Below are 25,146 nucleotides of genomic sequence, written 5' to 3'. Positions count from 1 at the left end.
ATATTGTCCTTTATCAACTGTCTTTATAAAATGACATACCCTTTCATAGTCTATGGACTTGCTACAATGCTAACTGTTTTAGGTTTATGTATTTTGCTGCTGATAGTGCTTTAGTGGTATACTGCATTATAGAGTACGATAGTTAAAAATAAACGGTTTGAACTATAACCGTGACTCTGTTTATTCCTATTGTGGACAAGTACGAGTGAGTGAGGTATGTCTTGTACCCGCGATTCCTGAGAGAGTCGGGAGTGTTAAGTTCTGGGTTGTCTCATCATATGTAGCTTCTTGATTACTTAGGAGAACGAATAAGACACTATAGCTAGGCGGTTCTGGGATTTTGGGTACAGAGGCAATAATAAGACTTAGCCCCTACAGACCAAGGTCTTGTTTTCCTGCACGTAGTTCTGTGTATGTGCAGAATCCCCACAACATGGCGCTGATAATGTTTGTTTTGGTACTTATCTGCGAGACGCCTGAGTAGTGCTTGTTCACAATCCCCTCACTTCTGTTTCTGGAGACGGATGTGATGGTGTAGCCTCCTTTGTTGAAATATTATAGGTTTTTCAAGCTTAAATTTTAAAAGGTATTTCTCTGTCTCAAGCCCTGTGCTGCGCGGCCATGCATAGGTTGTCCTCTTCTGTCGATATGGCGGTTGCCATAACACCTCCTAACCGCGCTCCAGTCACGGCTTATTTGACCCAACATTGAGACACTAATGCTGGTGCTGCTGATATTTTTGTTGTTGAAGCGGATGCAGCTTACCGCTTCAAGGTCTATTATTCTTGGGTCACGTTTCAGGTTGTAGAGGGAAATAATCATTTCTTTCACGAAAATACTGGCATTGCACTTCTGTGGGATTATCGACCTTATAGATCTCTTGAAATTCCGCTAAAGGCTTGGCAACATACGATTTGGTTTAATGGTGCCCTTCCTCACCCTGTAATAGTGGTCCGTTTAGGCCCCTTGTCAATTGATGGGGCCGCTTGGCCCATTTTGGCTGGGTATACTCCACATCCAAATTACCTAACTGTTCCAGTCGTAGAGCTACGTGTATTATATACTTCATTATTACGTGTGCACATAGCTGTTATCCAGTTCATGTCGCACAACATGCAGGTAAGACCTCCTGGAATTGCTGCACAGCCACAGGTGCCCATGGTGTTGTTATCAGTCCTGTCATGATTGAGTGATGGGCAAGCATAGACGTTGCAAACACTCAAAATGGGAAAGGTACCATGGGATTATTTGAACGCTACTGCTTTGTTTTTACCATTTAATTTAACTGACAACCACAGATTCATGTCCATGATAGATGCCACATTCACATTGTTGCACACTGAACAATTAGTACAATTGCCCTTTTCAGTAGTGGAAACCGATTTGGCTGTATAGCTAATTCCTGGAGTTAGCCCTCTGCCTTTTTCGCTGTTTCAATTTCAATCTTGCATGAAACATTTCCCAGTTGGCTGCTTTGATCCCCTGGGGGAGTGACTTCCTGCATGAATTGTGGTCCCTTCCATTTACTTACAGATGTGAATGGAGGGTATGGAAGTTTTCCTAATGGGGGAGGACTGCAATTTCACAGTGGGCCACTCTCTAGTTTGCAAACAAGTTAAGTTGCACAGCACTTGTAATGTATCCGCACCTAATTTTTTTTTTTTTTAAAGGAACGCCAGTTCCAGCAATAATTCCCGCTCTCACATTGCTTTCTAACAACAGTTATCATATTTTGAATAACAACTACTGCTGTGGCTTACGGGCAGACATCTTGTGTATATAGTAACAGTTTCACAGCCTGAGACTTGTTGTAGCAATGTGCTTTTTCCACCCACGCATGGGACAGTAGATAGTTCCATTTGGCCTTCCATTCCAACATTGAAAACAGATTTCAATAAAATAAGCAGACTCAAATCACTATTGTTTCAACAAGAAGTGGCTCTCACTTTGGCTCGAGAGACCTTCGAATTGCAGGTGGCTAGAACACCTAGTGAGATTCAGTCACTGCTGAACACGAATCTCCCACTACATTTTGGAGAACTGATACATAGAATATTCAATGCGACTGATACTGAAGGCCTTGCTAATTTTTTTTAACTTGTGGGATCTGGCCTTGTGTCTTCTTTTCAGGCAATTTTTGAAGTAATAACGGCATTCTATTTTTTCTAGCACCTTCAGATGTTTCCCCTTAATACTAGCGGCTGGGGTGCTGATACTTCTGCTTCTGCTACAAACAATAGGGATGGCCTTTTGGAACAAATTGCATTCTTAGGATCATGTACTTTGATGGATTTTCCAATTCCAACTTAATTCCGTTCTCAATGAACAACAAAATTAGAATTAAAAACTTTTCTTTTTTTGGGGGGGTGTGGCTTGACGCCAAAAGAATATGGAGGCGCCCAAGTGAGACTCCTCGGAGAGACATGGTGGGTTTGCACTTTCCCGCTCTCTTCGCACAACTGAAGCAGCGCTGTGGGGTGAGGAAAACATCCTGCCTAAGACGTTATCTTCAGCGCTCCCTGTCTTCATTTTGGAATCCAGTTTTCTATGAAGGTACCTTCGGCTTTGGCGCAGCACATACTATGGCTGCCATTTTGTTTGTGAAGTTCCTTCTGAAACATCGATAATCCATCAAGCCCTCATCACAGCGGTATGCATATTTGCGAATTATCGTCTCTGACACAGCCTTAATTAAGCATCCGCCACATGAAATAACTGCCAATTTCCCCACCTGCTTGTTTTTTATAGTGTGTTTCCTCTCATGTTATCCTTATGCAGAGGGAAGAAAGAGTTAACGGCCACCATTTTAGCTCAGCCCATAATATTACTGTTGGGTCTGCCTTTATCCCCTTATCTGGCGCTTACATGCTGAGCACAATTCGGATGCAGCAAGGCTTTTTTGTTTGATACTTGACATGCTCCCTTACTGTTAGTGGGTGTCAATGAAGCTGCCTTTTTCATGGAAACTGCACAGTCTCAAGGTGTATTTTCTTCATGACAGGCTGTCTGGAAATTAACCTTTGTCATACTGCCTCATATGAAAAACTAATTCTGTGGAGAATTAATGTTATTTACATGGTGTTTGGCTTAGATACATTCTAATTAACTCACTGATCTTTCAAGCCCAGTAGCTTTTTCTCCCAGTGAGCATACTATATAGCCGAGTTTTGCTGGCACTGTACCGTCCCCCACATCATACGCATTCGGCCCCTTATTGTATTACTTAGGCAGACTAAAAAAACCTGGTCCTCTTGCTTTGAGATCCAGTCATTCTTTCATAAAGAATTCCAGAAACTTCACAGAATTCTCCAAGATGGAAGACTCTGTATTGGCTTTACCTGAGAGGCCTATTCTGTTGAACTATGCTCCTTCAGAGGCAGGGAAGTCTACTATAAAAAGCTTGAAAAAAGATCCATCCTCTCCACCAAAATCCTCCTCCCCTGTCTCATTGGAGTTGTTGTTGGAAGCGATATGGGCCTTTATGGAGGAAACAAATGGCAAGTTGCAATTCCTTACTGATAACTGGTCGCAGATGGACAAAAGACTTACGGTAGTTGAACATAGTGTGTCTTCTTTTGGGATCACTGATATTAAAGTCAATGCAGCCAGTCCCAAGTTTCCACACTTCAAAAACAGGTTGAAGACCTGGAGAACAGTAATCGGAGAAATAATCTACATATTTATGGCCTACAGGAAGGAATGGAGAGCTCAGACCCTCCCCTCTTCTTCTAGTCCTTTCTTTCCAAGTTATTTCATATGCCAGACAATACTGCACTTAACATCTAGCGTGCTCACAGGCTTGGTGTCAAACATCAAATGTATCAACCTCACTAAGACCGGTAAGGAGTCATACTATATGTCCTCGAATCCACAGACCTACTAAAGCTTCTTGCAGCTGTCAAGTCAATCTGTGTCGTGTGGCCTGGTTCGACTTTATTCTTTTCACAAGATTACGCCAAAGCCACAGCAAACAGGGGTAAAGAGTTTCTCAACATGAGACATGCTCTACGTTCTTTGGGAGCTCGTTATGGACTCTTTCATCCTTGCCTCCTTAAAGTCAACTACAAGAACAGAACGACAACCTACGATGATCCACTGAAATTATAGCGCTTCATAAACTCTTGCAAAAATTAAATCTCCTTTTTCTCTTCTCTTCTGAACTATATGGTTAATCCTTAACTTTGTTGGATCTCTCTTTGCTATGTCTTTTGTTGCTTAATAGGTAGTCTGGATTGGTATTTTTTGCTTTTCTCTCTAATTATTTTATGTCTTTGAAATTAATTTCATGGAACGTCAGGGGTCTCAACTCTCCTATAAAAAGGCAAAGGGTTCTGACTCATTTAACTAAATTAGATGTTGATATAGCGTGTCTACAAGAGTCTCATTTAACACCTGAAGAATTTTTAAAGTTAAAGAAAGGATGGGTTGGGGAAGTCTTCTTCTCTCCAGGAGACGGTAAATGAAATGGAGTTTTGATCCTTTGCCGTAAATCACTTTCTGTTAAGCTCCTTTCTCAATGCTCTGATAAAGATGGACGTTGGTTATGCATCAAATTGTTGATTGGGAATGCTCCGGTTTCTTTACTTAATGTATACGCTCCCACTGCTGGAGATTCCTGTTTTTGGACCTCCTTAGCCCAACAAATTACACATTGCATTGATGATAATTTTATTTTGGCAGGCGACTGTAATCAAATTATAGATCCATTGATCGACCGCAATTCAACGGTCTCATTTATCCCAAACAAGATGCACAGACTTTTTTTTCAAACCATCTGTTAGAAAGAGGATCTATGGTTGGCTAAGTCTTGTGCCAAAGCCAGGCAGAGACCACCCCTCTAGTCAGGGCAAGGGAGTTACAAGCCAAAGATAACCCCTGCTCAACCCCTTGGTAGCTTGGAACGAGCAGTAAGGCTTATCGCGGAGGCCATGTGTAAAGCATTTGCCCACGCACACAGCACACTACAAAAGGAACTCCAAACAAGGTTATATTAAAAATAGCCTTTGTATTCTCATAACACATTAGAATAGTACACACATATTATACATGGTACCACCTGGCACTAGGTCAAATTTACAAGGGATTATTTACACCTGACAGGGTCCACTGGACCACTGTCAGAACCATCACAAAGTGAACTTAGTAATACATCTTACAACCAGTAACCACTGGTAATCACTGTACTTAGCATGAGCCTGTAACATAAACTACATTATGCACACTATCACATTAGGTGCAAATTACATTCTGTGCCAATCTCACCAGCATAACCACATTATGCAATCATCTCACAAGTCTAAAAGCATTAGAACCTAACCTCCTAAGCATTAATCACATTAGGGGCATAAACCTCACAGTGAAACATAATCTCACTAGCATAAACCATAACATGCAAAACAACCTCATAATTATAAAAGCCACATTTAGAGGTATCAAAACAAGGTGCATAAATCATACTACATGAATCACTTTTCCTAGCACCACATAACTAACATTTAGCACATAGTTTCCTAAAAAGACCATAGTAGAGGCATTACTCACATTAGGGCCTGGCGCCCTATTTACCTCAAAGTCCTCCTGGCTGACTGGCCATCTCAAAAGGGGCTCAAATGCCCTATGTCCAGAATGTCAGGGCTGCTGTCTAGCAGCTGAATCCAATTGTACCATTGCGCAGCTGGCACTAAGTGTTGCACAGCTGTGAAGATATGTGGCAAAGGAGTGCATCTCACTCCTAACTCAGACATGTCCCCAAAGAAAAGAATGGCCTATGCTTTGCAGCTGCCCACTACTTGCTGGGCAGCTGTGAATCTCAAAATGAGGCCTGGCACCACTGTGCCACTTGGGTCCTCCTCAGGGACTCCTGTCATAAAGAAAGGTTGCCAACCATTGCAGCTGCCCACGTTGGTGAGGCACAGCTCTGAGCAAAGCGATAGGGGGTCTCTCTAAATAAAATCACCTCCTCTGTGCAGATGCCCTCTGCAAGTGGAGCAGCTGGGATACACAAACTGAAGGGTCCCTGGCACATCTGTGCCCTCGGGGCCTCACTGGGGCTAGTAAAGACAATTGGCCCCCTCATTGGAGCACACGGACTCTCCTAAACAAATATGCCCCCAGACGTCGGAGCACACTGGTTCTGAAAATAGAAGATGCCCCTCTCGTGGGAGCAGTAACGAAATACGGCCATGTCCCCTGCCAAGCCCTCACTCAGCGGGTTCGGGGGACTCGCTTGTCTCCTCTTTGGCTGCAGCAACCCGCAAGACTGGCATCACTTCTCCCGGTCTCCTCTTGGCGGCTGCCTGCAGGGGCTTCTTCAGCTCACGGGAGCCCTGCCTGCTCCAACTAGACATCTCTCTTCACCCGTGCCCCCTGCTGGGGCCTGAGACTTCTCCTTACTTCTGCCGCCACCACTGGGCTCTCCCTCAGTGATTGGAGCCCCGCATCACCACTTTTCCTCTCTGCAATTCCGTGGGTGCAGGCTTCCCTCGGAGGGCGGAATTCCCGCCCCATGACAGGCATGACGCTGCCTGACTACTGGCCGGGCCGGCGGTGGTGATTTCACCAGCGGAGAACACAGGGTAGGCTCCTCTGATTATTAAAGCACGTAGGCGGGGTTGGCACCCTCCATTTTTAAGAACCATAACGTGGGGTGGGCTCCCGCTCAAAAACACAAAATTGCGGGGTGGGCACCCGCTCGGAATGGCATCATGGAGGATTCCCAACACTGGAGATTCCCTCTCTTGCCACGTGCAGCACAGTGCTGCATGGCCCACGCTGCTCCTTCCAAGAAATAATTAAGTATAGCGCTCACAGGGTGCAAGGGCAGCCAGAACAAGCTCCACGAAGGTCCTGGAGGATCAGAACAAGGTCCCAAAAAGGTCTTCCAGGTCCAGGGGCAAGGTAGGGCCCAGGGAGGCAAGCCCTCATGGTAGCCCCCCTGGGCCCCAGCAGCAGCACGCCCTGGCATGGGGTCACAGCCACTATATTTATACTAGTAAATCCTTTTGAGTCACAGCACAGGCCTTGGGCATACCAGTCAGAACTGGTTTAGGGGGGATTTGGAGCACTTTGTTTTGCCCAGCTCCTCTCTCCTTTGTCAGGTGGGGGCTCAGTGATCAGACGAACCACAGGGGGTAGAGCCAGCATTGCTGAGGGAATGCACAGACCTATTCAGTTCCCAAGTGCAACTTCCACTTCCCATCTGCATGCAGATCTCTCTATTCATCACTGGGCTGACTCACCCTGTCTCCTGGAGCCACCCACACCTCTCAGCTCTAGTCAATCACAGGCCAGACATGCAATTCACATCAGGCAGGCAGACACACAGTAGACAAAAATGCCAACTTCTAAAAGTGGCATTTCTCCACCAGTCACCATAAATCTGCGCACACCGTTACGCAGCATTTATTCTCACGAGTTCATACATACTAAACTCACCCCTGCACTCCTCTCATACCAGGAATTACCATGGACACACATATCCCTTATGCATTCCTATGGGAGAGCAGTCCTCTCTCACCACACATACACAGGGAGGGCACACACTGTACACTGGACCACAGTGCTAAAGTGCTCAGAGGCCTAAAATCACCAACACCAGGTTACAGAAAAAGGCTAGGAGAACGCAAAAAGTTTTGGGGTGAACCTGCCAAAAGGGCCAAGTCCAACACCATCAAACAGCACATACTTATTGATTGCTTGGAGACTTTGCAACCCCACCAAAAGAGAGTACACTTATTATTCTCCAGGTCATCATACTCAATTGCGCATTGATTAGTTTTTTTATCTCCCATAATGTATCCCAATCCTTATTAGATGCAGATATTGGTTCTATTTCACTATCTGTTCATGCTCCAATATCTATTCAGCTAGACATTTTACAAACAACTAATACCCCTCGTGGCGTTTTAATAATGCTCTTCTTTTAGACCCTTCGTTTGAATCCTCCTTTGCTTTCTTTTTCAACAAATATTTTTTATTAAATCAGAATGACACTATGTCTTTCTCAGTCGTTTGGGACACTTTTAAAGCATCAGCTAGAGATTTTATTATTGGTTATGTCTCCAAGAAGCGTAAGAATACACACGAACTAACCAATAACCACCTGAACAAGATAAAGAGACTGGAGCATTCTTATTATTATTCTAAATCAAAAGATTTTTTATCTGCAGTTATAAATGCTAAGTTACAATTTAACAAAGAGTCTACAGACAATGCCTAACTATATCTATTAAAATCCAGTGCAAAATTTTACAGTGGTCAAAACAAAGCAGGGAAATTCTTAGCTAATTATCTGAAAGTGAAACACAACATACTCAATATAGACTCTATCATGGACGAACATTCAACATTGAAATTTAAAGACACAGAAATCTTAAACTAATTTCTACTTTTTTATAAATCACTTTACACCTCAGAGATTCCCCCTCACAACATCACATTTCTCTGTTTTTTCTACCATTCAACATTCCTCAGATACCCGACATGACCTCTCACCCTTGGAATTTAATCTATCACAGAACGAACTCCTTATTGCCTTACAAGCTCTTAAAAAGTATAAAGCCCCAGGTCCAGACGGCTTCACCGTAGAGTTTTTTCTACATTTCGCAAAACTGCTGCTTCCCAAACTACACAACCTCTTAGACTACTTTTTGCACTCACGAGGCGTTTCTAGCTCTTTCTCAGAAGCATTAATTTGCCTTATTCCCAAGGATGATAAGGACTTAAAATAAGGTAAAAACTATCAACCTATTTTATTAGTTAATATGGACTATAAACATTTTTCAAAAGCTATGGCTATACGCTTAGAATCTCACTTACCCAACTTGTTAGGAATGGAATAATCTGGTTTTGTTAAGGGATGTCTTATTACAGATAACACACATGTATTGTTTGACATCTTGTCTAAATCATCCCATCTATCTCAATCATTAGCAGCAATAGCATTAGATGCTGAAAAAGCATTTGATTGAGTTGAATGGCCTTATTTTTTTCATACTCTTAAATGGTTTGGTTTTGGTCCCAAAATCATATCCTTAATATCACTCCTTTACTCGAACGCACGTGCAGCAGTCTGTGCTAATGGCACTACACCCTCATATTTTGCTCTAGGTAGAGGTGTTTGCCAAGGCTGTCCTCTATCCCCTTTTTCTCTTTAACATAGCCCTCTTTTTTATCCAAAATACGCCAAAACCAGGGTATTTATGTATTTGATGTGAAAACCTCACAAATCAAACTCCCAGACATATTGTTATTTGTCTCGCAACCACAGACCTCTATTCCTGCCTTTTTAAAGGAAATCGAATACTTCTCCTCTGTTTATGGTTACAACTGAACAAGGATAAATGTGATATATATCCTTTAACTATATATACATTTAAGGATGATTTTGTAACTTCGAATTTTGCTTGGAGTCCTAACCATATCAAGTATTTAGGTCAACACTTTACCCCATTCATTTCCAATACAATCTCTCTCTTTATGAACAAGTATAAACAAAGGGTCTCAGAATTAACTGCCAAGTGGCATCCTTTATACTTATCCTGGTGGGGTCGATACACAATTTCCAACATCCCAATTCCCATTCCCGCAAAATTGTTTGAGACGATTAATTCTATACTTTCCTCTTTTTTTATGGAATAATAAAAAATCACGCATGTCTTTATTGAAACTAATACGTCCCAAATTAGAAGTCAATTTCCCTGATTTTCCTTCATATCAGGAGTCCTTCCTACTCCGTCAGTCCTCGAAATGGCTGGCCGATCTCTCGGACGAATGTCGACTATGGACTACACTTGAACAACTTTTCTTATCCCCTTTTTCCTTTGAAGAATATGTCTCTTTCTCTCGCAAGCCGCACTCCACTCCTATACTTAAATACACTTGTACAATTTTGGAATCTAATTCTCCTTCAATATCTACAGACTTTGATTCTTTTCTCAATTCCACAATATGGCTTAATAAAGTATTATTGATCCATGATGGGCCTTTCTACTGGAAATCCTGGAGACAGAAATGCCTAATTTGGGTTTATCAATTGTTTGCACATAATTAAATTGTGTCTTTCCCCTTAGTCAGCAGACTCTTTGACTTGCCCCTGTCCTTTCATTCCAAGTATAACCTTCTGAAACAAGCCCTTCTAAACGTGTATTTACGCCTCCTATTACCTCCACCTCTGCCCCAGTCAATCGGTTACACACCCTGATTTGTACTAAAGCTTCTGTTATCTATATTCATTTACAAACTACATGCAATATAATAGAAAAAACAAAGGTGGAACTTGCTTGGGAAGAAGATTTATTGGTTTGTTGGTGGCCGTCCTTAGAGAATAAAATTTGGACTAAGAACATAAAATCTTCCAGGGCATCAAACACAACACAAACATTCTTCTTCATATATAATACACTTTTGCTTTGTCTGGTCACTTTAAACAAAAGACATGATAATATATCTGCTACTTGCTGGACATGCTCATCTCCACTTGCAGACTTAAATCACTTGTTATTTTTGTGCTCGCCTGTTTGCAATTTTTGGAAAAATGCATGGTCCCAAATGAATTTAATCTTTGGTTCCAGTTACCCTTTTTCTACTACTCATGTGTTCCTGGGAAGGTACATGAACGAACAATACTTCTAACACTAAGAAGGCGGTTGCCTTCCAACAAATAACCAAAAATTGGAAAGGTTTGACCAAAATATCATATCAAGCATGGTGGTATGCCATTTGCCATAATCACAGTTTGGATACTTCCTTTGTCTATCCCATTCATATGGCTACGAAACGCTTAAACCTATGGTTACCTATCACATTGTTTATTGATGACAGTGCTAAACGATCCTTTACTCTGAGCCCTGACCAACAAGAAGTTCTTAAACCTCCATAAATTTCGTAATGTTGCTCTATACTCCTTTATATGAAATGCATTTTCTCTTTGTATATACCAATCCAATTTATTACCTTTTTCTATCTTTTTCCTTAGGCTACGTTATTTGGTTTATATTTCCAACTATTTTTGATCCTAAGAGTTATTTTGTTTAACCGCATCCCAGCTGCGGCTATTCCCGCTGTGTGCGGCATATTTATAAAAGATGCATTACATGATGAGCTCAACTCGTCATCAGCACACGGCAGGTAAGCCTCATGACGAGCTGAGCTCGTCATCAGCAGGGAAGGGGTTAAGGTGAATATTTATTGTTCTATTGTATTATGTATTGACACCTTTATTCCTTTAATAAACCTACTTTTGAACTTAAAAAAAATAAATTCAGACCAACCAGGGGAAAAAAGCAACTTTTCTTTTTTTAATTTTCCAAATCTTTTTTTTTTTTTGGGGCTTTTTAACTCTGCTTACCTTTGAACTTTGTATGGGTCCTTTTATCTATATACTATGACCTGTTCACTGGGAGGGTGTCATATGGCAGTTGGGGACATCGTCGACATTGCTAAGTTAGCATGAGCTCTGCTGTTATGATGCTGCTTTTGCGCACGTTAATACATGACTTTGTTATGCAAGACTCTGTTTATGCCTTTCACATGAGAACTGTCTGCTTTCTGCATTCTCTGCCTGTTCCTGGAGTTTAATTTGAACAAGGAGTGCAAGGTCGATAACCAATGCCCCTTGTTATTCTGTTCTGGTCAGTCCCTAGCACCTTGACATAACATGCTACACACAGCTGCAGTACTGAAGACTCGTGCTTTGATATTACGTTATTGCAAGTTGTTTTAACACACTGGGAGAAAGCTGTTCCATGGAGAAGAGCTATGCTGTTCCTATTGTTATATGGCCCTTTAGGGACATTGTTGACATTGCTAAGTTAGCCTGAGCTTGGCTGCCATGATGCTGCTTTTGCGCACGTTACTACATGACTTTGTTTTTGCAAGCCTTTGTTTGTGCCTTTCACGTGAGAACGGGCTACTTTTTGCGTTCTCTTTCTTTCCTGGAGTTTAGTCTGAACACAATGTGCAAGGTCGATAAACAATGCCCCTTGTTATTCTTTTCTGGTCAGTCCATAGCACCTAGACCTAACATGCTACACACAGCTGTAGTACTGAAGACTCGATCTTTGACATTACGTTATTGCAAGTTGTTTTAATACACTTGGAGAGAACTGTTACATGGAGAAGAGCTCCGCTGTTCCTATGATGTAAACCTTACATCCAGGCTTTAAAGTATGGGGTCTGCTGTCAAAGCCCAGAGATCTTACTTTATATAAAAGAAACTTCTTCTAGTCAAGGGGAGGGTGGTTAGGCATAAAAGCCTTCTTTCCACAGTCTTTACAAAATGACTTCTCCCTTTGTATTCTATGGAATTGTGAAAATGCTAACTGTGCTGAGTTTATGCATTTTGCTGCTGGTAGTGGCTCGTATACTGTATTGTAGAGCACGATAGTTAAAATAAACATTTTGATCTATTTCAGTGACTCTGCCTATTCTCATTGTGGACAAGTACGAGTGAGTGAGCGGAAGAGTATGCTACCACGATTCCCGAGAGAGTCGGGAGTGTTGTGTTCTGGGTTGTCTCATCATTTGTAGCTTTGTGATATTTGGAGGAGAATGAATGAGACACTATAGCTAGTCGGTTTGGGATTTTGGGTACTAATGTGGTAGGTTCTGTGTATGTGCAGAATCCCTGCAACACCATGATATAAAAACTTCAATCTAGGAATGGGGTCTGCTGACAAAGCCCAGAGATATTTTATATAATAAAACTTCTTCTTACCAAGGGGAGGGTGGTTAGACCTTATCGTCCTTTATCCACTGTCTGTATAAAATTACATCCCCTTTCATAGTCTATGGAGGGATCTTCTGTTATACCCTTCCAGTTATGGGAGCTCAATACGTCCTTCTCCGCGATAGCTTACTTGCTGCTGCTTCCCGAGACATCAGGTGACACAAATGGGCTGCTCTGCGGCCCGGGTCATGGACCATGTCTACATGCCCGGTTTGCAACACCAGCAGCCCCTGGGGTGTTAGAGAGGGCTGATGGACCTTATGATGCAAATATCTCGGGACACTCACTAGCGCAACCATGACCCCCTGCACAACACCCTGGCCCTGGTAGCCTGCATATGCTGGTCCTGTGAATCTATCGCTGGATGTGGGGACTTCCAGGTATATCACTCAGAGTGCCTGGGGCACACAGAATGATTACATCACTTGGATGGGTGGCACAGACATGCACTGATCCTTCTTCTCTCTCTTAGATGCACTGTTTTGGATGTGCGGTTGGACACCCTTACAGAGTAATCTGGTGTCCACCCTTCTAGACAATCACATGGGGAGAATATGTTGACGCTAGGACCAATCCCACCACCAGTTAATGCAAGATATGGGCACCATACAAACCCCCTCAACTTTTGCCTACTCCCCAACCAGTTTGTCAACATTGGCATCCCTTATATTCATGTTTGGGCGGGTACCAGTTGTATCTCGACTCTTGATGGTATTAAATGTATTATGTTATTATGGTTGTTTTGTTTTGGTTTGCTGTTATTGCCTTCACCCACCCAGACCACTCTATTCAGGGTGCAGTATCAGTATGAGCCGGACTCTACCCATCCAGAAAACATCATGATGACTGAGACTAATGATATAACATGGAATGTCCTTGGGCTGCACACTCCTTCCCATTGATATACTATGTATTCTTATTTGCATCGCTGTAAGGCACATGTAGCATTCCTACAGAAATCTTACCGTACTCAGGTAGAGGCGGTTACAGAAGAGCTGGAGGGGACAAGTATATTCTACTAACTACTCTACTTGTGCCCAGTGGTATTGGTGCGGACACATTCCGTTCAATTCACAGCATTTCTAGAATGCACAGCTGCCTCTGAAAAGACATACTAGCACTAGCAGAGAGCTCATGGAAAAGAAAAAGCCTAAAACGGGGGCAGGAACAATTAGCCTACTAGGCAGGTGTAAAAAAGCAGTGTCTTAAGACTATGACTGATTTAGATATCGGCGGATGGGTTACACCGTCACAACAGGGACAGATATACCACCCTCCAAAATCTAAATCCCATAGGATATTATGGGATTTGTTTTTCGGCAGACTGGATATTCGTCCCCATTGTGACGGAGTAACCAGTCCACCGATATATATAAATCAGGCCCTCTGTCTGAGGCAAGGTTCAGAAGGGCTGCACAGCAGACTGAGTGGCAGTGCATTCCATAGTCTGGGAGCCAGATTTGTGAAAGAACTTCATCCTCTACTTGCTTTGAAAATGCGAGGGAATTGGAGCAGTTTCAGCTTATTGGATCTTAAGGATCTGTTGTGAGAATAGGGCTTCAATCTTGTCCTGAGGTAAAGAGGACCTTTTTGAGTAGAGGCTCTATAGGTAAAGCTGAGAGCCTTGACTTGAATTCTCTTAATGACAGGAAGCCAATGAAGATGCTGGAGGGGATGAGAAACTAATGAATTTGGGAATCTTGAGGAATAGGTGTGCACCACAGTTTTGGATAGTTTGAAGCCGTAGAATTAGGAAAGCAGGCATGCATGAATACAGGCTATTGGCTTAGTCCAATCTGAATTTGACCAAGGCATGGACTATTGTTTTCCAACAATCCTCAGGAATCACGTGGAGCATCCTTCGGAGATCCCTCAAGTTGGTAAAGCAAATGGCAGATATGGAATGAATTTGAGGCTCAAAAGGGATATTGGAATCAAATTATATGCCAAGGTTCCTCACAACCGGACCCAGGGAGGGAGGAACACCTAACTCTGATGGCCACCAAATGTCAGCATCTGGAGAGGACTTTGTGCCAAAAAAGAGAATTTCAGTTTTTTCAGCATTAAGCCTCATGCAGCTTCCATTCATCCATTCCACAATTGCCTTCTGCCATTGCTTGAAGGAGCTCTAGGTTGCTGGCACATTTTCATGAAAATCCAGGAGAATCTGGGTGTCATCTGCATAGGAGACAGCCTGCACCCCCCCAACAGAACTCAGTAAGTTTAGCCAAAGTCTCCAGGTAGATAATAAATAGGGCACTCTGCACTCTAGAAGCTTAGATAAAGAGGTGAAAGGAGTCAGGAAGACGGCTTGAGAGAGATACAAATTCGAGCACTCCCCCCCGAATTTGAGTCGCCGTTTCACGCCGTGCAGCCGATTAAACGCTGCTGCAGGTGTAAACATTATCTTGCCGCCATTACGAGGACAGTGAGGCCATGCCCACCACCCTGAGGCCACGCCCCCTCTTCCCGGTACTTAAAGCGCGCCAAAACACAAACGCGCTATTACCAAACACAGCTCCTGAGGCGGAAGCCGGGAGTTTTGCTCGCAATTTTAAACAAAAAGAATCTGCCACAAAATAGTTTTTTCTGTCTGTTACCTTGTCCAGAGCACTCCCCCCCAAATTTGAGTCGCCGTTTCACGCCGCGCAGCCGATTAAACGCTGCTGCGGGTGTAAACATTACCTTGCCGTCATTACGAGGACAGTGAGGCCACGCCCACTGCCCTGAGGCCACGCCCCTTCCTCTCCCTAATAAAACATGTGCCTGGGCCGGACGAGCAGCGGACGAGCGCAGCGGGCGCGCCACCAGCGCGCCAAAGCCGCGCCAAAGGCAAGCCCGTCTGCGCCCGTCCGCGACCGCCTGGGACTAGGGGCTATACCCCCTGCTGCTTTGATTCAACACCTGTCCACACCCATCCTTTACTCTCGCAATGAACTACTTGCCCTCCATAATGATAAAAAGGGTACTAAAACAAACCTATGTACCCAAACGGGGCCAGGATCATCTTATGGACCAATCTCCTGCCTCGCCTGTCGCTGGTCCAGCATAGGCCAAACCCCATCAGGAATACACTCAACCCATGAAAAAAATCACCTGACCCTGAACTGTCTATATTTTAACGCCAGATCCCTACCTAGACACGCCCTGGGCATCTGGGATTTACTTATATCTAAGACCCCGGACCTAGTTTTTATTACCGAAACTTGGCTATCTGAGACCAATGCTTCAGACCTAGCACACGCCCCTCCCTCGAATTACAAAATCATTACGCAAGATAAACCCGGTAAAAGAGGAGGAGGGGTTGCTGTTATATTCAGGGAACAACTAACATGCCTTGTGGAACCCACAACTGCCCACATTGAACACCAGACCTTACCTTTTAAAGTACTTTATAAAGGCCTTACCATCCTAGCCGGTGCAGTAATTTATAACCCCCCTGGACAACAAGCCAACCTCGGCGCCAAATTACTGAATCTACTTTTGCCATCTTGTTTGAAACACAAAAATTATCTAATTATTGGCGACTTTAACATTCACTATGAAAAAATGGATGCCCCGGGAGCCTCCCAGCTGGAATATGATATGGGAATTCTCAATCTTAAGCAGTGGGTAGTGGGCCCCACTCATACAGCTGGCCATACACTAGACCTACTATTTACCAATATCGAATCCACCAATATAAGAGAGGTCCACCCCCTATCCTGGTTGGATCACTCCCTTATCTCCTTTTCACTCGACCTTCATGGTAAATCGCCGAAATCCAAGATAGCCCCTCATATCTCCAAACAAGCTTGGAGGCTAATCAACTAATCCAATTTTGAGAAACAATTCCAAGAGGCTAACGTCAAACTACCGGAGGACTCCTCCGTCTGTAACGATGTTGCCTTATTAGATGCCAGAATATTGCAAATATTAAATAAATTAGCACCGATGCGGGAATCTAGAAAAAAATCTATAACAGAGAAATGGTATACCCCCCCATCTAAAAAATCTCAAAAAGGAATGTCAAAAGACGGAACACCTATGGAGACAGTCCAAAGACAGCGAAGCAAGACTAACCTATGTCCATAAACGAAAGCAGTATATTCTTCCCATCAAAAATGCTAAAAAGTATTACTTCACTCGGCGCATTCAAGATAACAGCAACTCAGCGAAAGAACTGATTAGGATAGTGAAGGAGCTTAGCAACCCATCCAGCACTTCACAAACACTCACCCCTTCGACCGAGGCTTGTGAGCGTATCAGTACTTTCTTTGCTGAAAAGATCAAGAAAATATACTCGACTTTCACCCCCCAACATACCCACAGCAATTCAGATAATCCATCTAAGATTGCGCTGTCACCAGAATTATTCACAGCTCCACCAGACTCAGGAAACGCACCCGCTTAACCAGCTTTGAACCACTCTCTACAGATGAGGTTCTAGCAGCTCTAAATACAGTTAAATCAGGATCCCCCTCGGACCCCTGCCCCCACTTCGTGTTTTCAGAAATTGTGCCTATACTCTGCCCTCTGATCACTCAACTTTTCAACAAATCGTTAAGTACTGCCACCTTCCCCGATGCATGGAAGCACGCCTCTGTGACCCCCCCTTCTGAAAAAAGCGGGATCCGACATTCTCAATCCAGAGAACTACAGACCGATTTCCCAGCTTCCTTATCTTTCTAAAGCTCTGTTCAGTTGACTAGGTACCTAGAAAGTAACTCCCTTCTAGATCCCTCCCAGACTGGCTTCAGAGCCAATAACAGCACCGAGGCAACGTTGCTGGCAGTGTCGGACAGTATCAGATCCTCCACCGATCAAGGCGGAGCGGTGGCGCTGATACTGCTTGACCTGTCAGCGGCATTTGACACGGTATCCCACGAGTATCTGGTGAACATACTTCAGAGCAAGGGAGTTCAATCTACAGCACTGAACTGGCTACATTCCTTCCTGAGCAATCGCACACAGGCAGTCCATATGGGTCAGTTCCACTCAAGGCCCAACCCCATCAGCTGCGGGGTCCCGCAGGGCGCCTCACTGAGCCCCACTCTTTTCAATGTCTATATTTCATGTCATGCTGACATTGGAAGGAAGTGGGGCATTGGCATCTGCTCCTATGCGGACGACACGCAGCTGATGGTGACCATGGACGAAGGGCATGATGTAACCAAAACCAAGTTACATGACTGCCTCTCCGAAATGGCACAATGGATGCACAATCACTGCCTAAAGCTGAATGCAGGCAAATCGGAGATTCTTCTGTTCGGTGGTGCCAAACGTATGTGGGATGCCACATGGTAGCCACCCTCACTGGGATTGGCCCCCACCCCAAAACAACATGCCAGAAACCTAGGAATCATCATGGACGATGCCCTGTCCATGAAGGACCACGTCTGATCCCTTTTTGGCAAGGACTTCGCCATACTTAAACTTCTCGCCAGGATATTCCCTTGGATACCCCTAGATTGCAGACGTTCAGTCACACAGGCCTTATTGGTCAGTCGCCTGGACTACGGCAATGCGCTGTTTGTAGGGATGAACGAACATCTATTCTCCCGCCTACAGGTTTTGCAAAATCTGGCGGCTAAACTCATCTGCAACAAAGGTAAACGAGACTCGGCATCGGAATGCTTAAAGAAACTTCACTGGCTTCCGATGCGTCAGAGGGCTACTTTTAAATTGCTTAGCCATGCCCATAGGGCTTTACACAAGACTGGCCCCACAATTCTCCAAGGGAAAATCGAATTTTATGTGCCCAAAAGGAACCTACGCTCATGTTAATCAGCTCTGGCTAAAATCAAACGCATCTACAAAGTCAGAACAGGCGGCCGCGCCTTTTCTTACCTAGCAGCGAAAAGGTGGAATGAGCTTCCCACTGATCTAAGACATATTACAAATTATCTCCAGTTCCGTAAAAAGCTGAAAACCCACCTCTTCCCCAATCCTTAAACCTCCCAGCACACATCCTTAGTAGCTCTTATTTGGTATAAAGCGCCGTGATATCCCAAGGGATGAGTGTCGCGCTCTACAAAAACCGCAAATAAATAAAGCCAGAGCAAAGCCTGGTCTCTAATTCCAATCTTGTCAAATCTGTCTAACAAGGTAGCGTACACTGAAGACATATACAAAACCATTACAATACTGGTGTGCTCCATTCATGAATTTCTTTGATGAATTCAGAAACCTCTAGAAAGTAAGACAGGGGTCCCTTTCATTGCAGACAACATGACCAGAAGGGTCAATATGTTTTAGTTGAGGGCTGACTAGATGGTCGCCAGGTGATGTGTGTATGTTTCTGAAAACTCTGACTGGGGTCCTGTCAAGGTGGAGCAGATTAATAGTGTTCTCAATGTGGATTTAGCTCATTCCTTTCCACCCCTTCCATGCACTTTGAAGGTCCACTCCTTAACCACATGGATGCAACATTAGGACCTGTTGGACATAAGGTGCCAGCGTAATGCCGCCACAGGGGTGTACTCTTTCTATTTACATGCCCATAGTTTACATGTCCAAATAGACAGATTTTTCAGCACTTCAGACAGTTCCACACACCACACATAGACTATCTTGGCAGGATACACTCCGATCACAATCCATTACACCTGCAGGTGATTTCACATGGCACGCAATGTGCATAATGGTAACACTTGCTAAGCTATACTTCCTGGCAGAGTGTGGTGAATTGGGCATGCCAAATGTTGATCACTACTATCTGGCCTCACAACTGTAATGGGTGGCATGTTGATTGCCAGTTGGAAGATACTGCGACTACCCACTTTCCATGGAATATGAGGCACATGCTCAACAGCTTTCACCCTCTATCAGGGGCACAGTTGCCTAGATCGCTCTTAATTTGAGTTGCATGATGCTGTTTCTGTAGGAGTGTCTTTCTCTCCCAATTGATGACACCTTTAGCCCTGGCACTGCCACTGCTTGGCACACAGTGGGTGACGTGGCAACCTCCCTAAGGGAACTGGGTGCCTGGCACAAGGCGGGACTCAGCAGCGTTGATGGTTTGTAAAGGATGGGTCCACTTATCTATGGAGCAGCTTATTGCAGATGCTTATCTTCCTCTGGTGCAGTTTCGGCTGCACGCTACCCGCATCCAGTCATTGGGGATGCGAAGGAGAGACAAGCAGCAAGTACAACCTATGTGGCGATGTGTTACAGACCTGAGATTTATCTTAGATAAACACCTGTTTACTCATAGATGGATGTCACCAACACCCCTTGCACTTTCCACCTGTGTGTGCTTACTGGTAGCCTTACATAGAGAGGAAACTAGAGGATTACGCAAATACCCCTTCTCCGATAGCTGGGATACTCGCCTGGAGGACTAGCGCGAGGGCATGAAGGATGATAGACAACCCTTTTAGCGCACATTACTTGCTGTCCTCCAGTTGTATAACAGCCCCAGGTGCAGAACGTAACCCATAGTTGACCACCATAGCTCAAGCATGCAGCCCTGCAAACACACTTATTAGGGCTCTGTTGCCACATCATTAATCCTGCCACATGTGGTGGGTGCAGGCATGTTAACTTATTGCAATTTTACATAATTCTGTTCTATAGTGTATCTTGCACATGTAAACTTCACCTTTGTCTAGGTGCGCTCATTTATGCATCTTCACCAATGACTGTCTAATGTTGACTTTGTTAATAATGTTCTGTGGCTGGCATGTATGTGCACCGGTGGGGTGGGTGGGCAACTAAGTGGAGGGTGGGTGAGTTCATGCAGCCAAGGTGAGTGGCAAATAATAAAAAATAAAGTCACTTACCTTGCCTGCTGCACATCTGACGTCCTCTTCGGTCACTCCTCCGTCAGCTCAGTGTGCTCCAGACTCCAGGAAGTACCACAAACCGATCCAGTGCTGCTCTTATGTTGTGAGAGCAGCGCCAGGATTGGATGGATCACTGGCTGGACACTTCTTCAGGCCCTTTAGGCCTGTGCTTGATCTGAACCCAGCTGTCTAAGACAGTTCAGTGGAAAGCTGGAAAGTGCGCATGAAAAATTGTCATGCGCACTTTGGAGGGTCCATCCTGCTATTCCAGTCCTCCTCTGCTGCCAATTGGCAGCAAAGGCCGACAGGCTGCTATTAATTTCAGTTGCAGAGTGCTACACTGCTAAAACATGAAAAATAAAAATGGCAATAAAATTGTTTCATTGCCATTTTATTTTTCACGTTTAGGCACCGCAGCGGGGGGTTACGCCACCTTGCCCTCACGAAGGAACCACTGCTGCTCGGTTGTTAATATTGCTGCATTGTACAGTGGTATGGTATACCACCTCATATGATTACACAGAGCGGTAGCTTTCTAAGCTGTTCAATGCTGTTAGAAACGTAAAAATGGCAACAAAAATTGTTTTTTTATTAATCTTTCCAATTAAAATCAATCAAAAAGATCTTAGAATAGATGGCAAAGATACTGTACATTCCTGCTGTTTAATATTTAATGCCTTACAAACAAACTGAAAAAATACATAACAGTCTGAACCCTAATATATCTTTTCAATTTAATCTTAGATCATTTTTACTAACTCTAATTGGAATAATAAACTTTCACTACTGTGAACTAATTATGAGCATAATGTAATGTTTTCCTTTCAAGGTGTATATTAAATTGATTTGATTAACTAGGAAGCTATAAAAAATATGTTATTTTGAAGAGGTTTGTCTCTCAAGAGACTACTTTTTCAAATGTATAAGATGTTAACAACTGGAAATATTACAGTTTGAATGATTGCTCCTCCCAGTGTACTCATTCAATATTTTCATTCTGCAGACATTGTTTAATTTGTTTGAGCATCTGGGTGGCAACCGTTACTTTTTAGGTGAAATAAATTACGTTACTTGCGTATCGAATCGAAATAATTGCGAATTGAATGTGAATCATTACCTTGAGGATATGTATGCATGCTTTTTTGAGAGATATGTATTGTAATATAAATAATTGAGGGGCATATTATCAAGAAGCAGCCTTAACATTATCTCCGCTTTAGCAGCAGAAAACTGCAGCTAAAGCTGCGATAATGGGCTTGGTAATACGCCGTAGAGAATTCCCATAGAAGCTCATGTTAACACCAGAACATGGGCTTCTATTGGAATTCACAAGGGCATATTATCAAGCCAATTATTGCCGCTTTAGCCGCAGTTTTCTGCCGCTAAAGTGGAGATGATGTTAACGCTGCTTCTTGATAATATGCCCCTGAGTTTTTTTCTGGCAACTAAATGTGCTTGTAGGCTGTACATTAATCCGTGGATAACTGAGTGACTGTATTGGCCAATATATGTAATTGTGTCAACACCGGAATGTATGTGTTTACATTAACATGCTCAAAAACAGGGGAGGACATGATTTGGGAGACAACAAGTTCATACATTGAATAAAATAGCTTGTGTTTACTTGCACTTGTGTTTAGTTGCATTTGTAAATAGAATTCAAAACATTATCGTTTGTAATAGATGTGTTTGCCCTGAATGATAGCTTGTGAACAACCAGCTATATTACAACTTGTATTTTTTATTTTAGATTCTGTTACTTTAAAGCAATATACATACATAAAGGTGCATTGTATGATCAAAATATTTCGCTGTTTGAATATTTCAGATTCAACGTTATTCTTTACTTACAATGTGCCAGAAAAAAAAACAAATTGATATTTTTTAAATTCATAATATTAAATTTTTCAATTATTAACGAGTGCTCGGAACTCCTTAAGAGAGAAACAATCAAGACATTATATCACCGCTGGTTAAAGTCATATACTCTAGAATTTAACACTTCGCAAAAAGAAAATTAATAGAATTATATAAATGGGTCTCCTATAGTAATAGTAAAACATTGTGCAAAAAAGGCAATTTACACCTGAAGGTATATACAGTTTCCATATAACCATCTCCCCTTCACATACCATAATTTAAACTAGATGTTGAATTTCCTAAAATGCAATCATTAATTCAATTGCCATTTCTATTTCATTGGGCACAACAATGAAGAAGTTGTACTGTTCTTTCAACATAAAAACCTAGACCTAGTATACTATACAGCAAATGTTTACATTCCATTGGAATTACATACCTCAGACGTTATTACTTAAACCCAAAACAAATGCTACAAAGTCACATACAAGCATTTCATCTATAAAAGGGATGGCAATTCTTGCACAATCTCAGTGCTTGACACGTAGCATTTGCTGTGCAGAACTTTGGCTGTGTCAGTACATTTAGGCAATCAAAGAACATCTATCCTATTGTATACAGCAAACTGGAAGAGAAAATATTTCAATCAGCACGTCTTTATGTCTATATAATATGGGCAAAAAAGGAAAGTGCACCTTATAGCTTTAAAACACTTTTGCATTTGGTGAATTACTCCACCCCAGTAAAAAGACTTCTTCTGAACCTTAAAATGCCTTGAGAAGCCACCCAGCCCAAACAAGTGGAATACTCTGAGCCTGAGTTATAACACATACTTTGAGCCTGGTATGTATAATACATTAGGAAAACATGCTCAGAATGTACTTTCTTCCAATATATGCCCTAAGTTGCGATCTACCTAGGTGCCCCTGAGATTACTCTGAACAAACTTCAGCAAGTTCAGAATGCGGCAGCTCGAATGCTTCACAACATCCCCATGTCACGATCGGCCAAACCAGCACTGAAAGCGCTACACTGGCTGCCAGTACGAGAGAGGGTGAAATTCAAATACCTCTGCCTTGCGCACAAAATCCTGCAAGGCAAAGGCCCTCCCGTCCTTCAAAAGATGGTGATTCCATAGGTACCTCCCATGTGCACCCCCACCCCCCACCCTTCACCCTGGGGGCCTGCAACGTGCCCCCAAAGAAAATACCGTATGCCTATTCGTGGCGGCATTGCCGCCGCGGAAAGGCATGTCAGACGGCTAATCCTAATATGGCTGGCGGTGTTCGACAGACACCGCCACCATATTAGAACTTTTACGCTGCGGGACCGCAGCAGAAAAGCTGCGGACGGTCTTCATGACCCCCCTGCCATACTAATCTGGCGGGGGTCTTTTAAATCACCGCAGTGGTGAATCCGCATCCTCTGGGCCAGCGGTGGCTTCCGCCGGCCCGGAGGATGCGGATTCACCGTAATCCTAATCAGTCCCCAAGGAAGGCACAAGGCAGCATCACAGCCCAACGTTCTTGCAATCTATGATCAATATCCTAGCCCAAATCCAAACAGGCTTGTTTGATGCCACATGATCTCCAGCTGAAGCCTCATTAATGTTAAGGGGCAACTTTGAGAGGCTGCAGATCCTTATCAAAAATTACTTTTGTGGGATGATAGAATTTTTGGGACTGAAACAAACAGCATTATCATCGAATACTATCCGCTTCTACCTTAGCTCAGAAAGCTTCCATTTATGAACAACCCCGCCCCCCCACATCCCCAAGTTCATGATTTAAACATTTATAACCTGAGCAGTAATTATGAATAATGGCAATTTGAGATGACTACGCGTCCCGCCTATTCAATCTGAGTCCCAAATATTCAAAATCCTCAACCACTTATTGCCTAGCTTATTCCATACATATTGTTGAGGAACAGACCCACAATAACGACTTACATTTAGCACCATTGGGCTTTAAGATTTTTAAGTTTACAATAGCATTCCCACAGTAACCTGAGTAGCACATTATAAGTTTTTACCTCTAATACTATATCATCTGCATAAATCATACGTGGGGTCAAAGAGCTATTACGTATCTCACAAATCAAAGTGTTTCTCTACTAAATATCAAATACTTTTCATTACATTTTTGTAATTGGCTTATTTCCATCTCAGACACATTTTATGAGCTTCTGCCACAATTCTGCTATCACTTTCCACAAAATATACTCTCAACAGTAACAATCTAGATACTCATCACACATTAACTGAGGCAACAAACTACTCAGTGGTCTCCTAGAGTTCTCATTGACCCAAAAACAAATCCATTGTGCATGCAGATGCTCAACTAATCACTAATCAAAGAATACTTGAGCCCTTAGTCCTTTGAAAGAACTGCACTAACCCCCACACCACTTCAAAGTTTGATGTGTGACCCGTAAGTGAATCCACTTAAGTAGAGCGGACAACCTTCGAAACTCAGCACCTGTGGTGGTATACAATTATGGTCAGGATGGAAATCTAAAAGATTGACAAAGAATGCATACGGCAACAGTCTTTCTCACGATATGGTTCGAGATTCTGGAACAATGTCCCTTTGTACCTCCTACAGGGGTGCAGTTCAGCAAAGTTTTAAAACCCATCTCTTCGTAATCTTCTTGGCATCATAGACTGTGTTAATTTCATCACTCATCTAACCCCACTGTAGGATGACCACTTTCCTCCAGGTCGCTACAGACAGTGTTTACCGTTCTGATATTTTGCTTGATAGCCTGCTGCATCCTTTGTATTATAGCCTT

Source organism: Lissotriton vulgaris, chromosome 6 (assembly GCF_964263255.1).
Source record: "Lissotriton vulgaris chromosome 6, aLisVul1.2, whole genome shotgun sequence".
NCBI lineage: Eukaryota > Metazoa > Chordata > Amphibia > Caudata > Salamandridae > Lissotriton > Lissotriton vulgaris.
Note: the sequence above shows the minus strand (reverse complement) of the source record.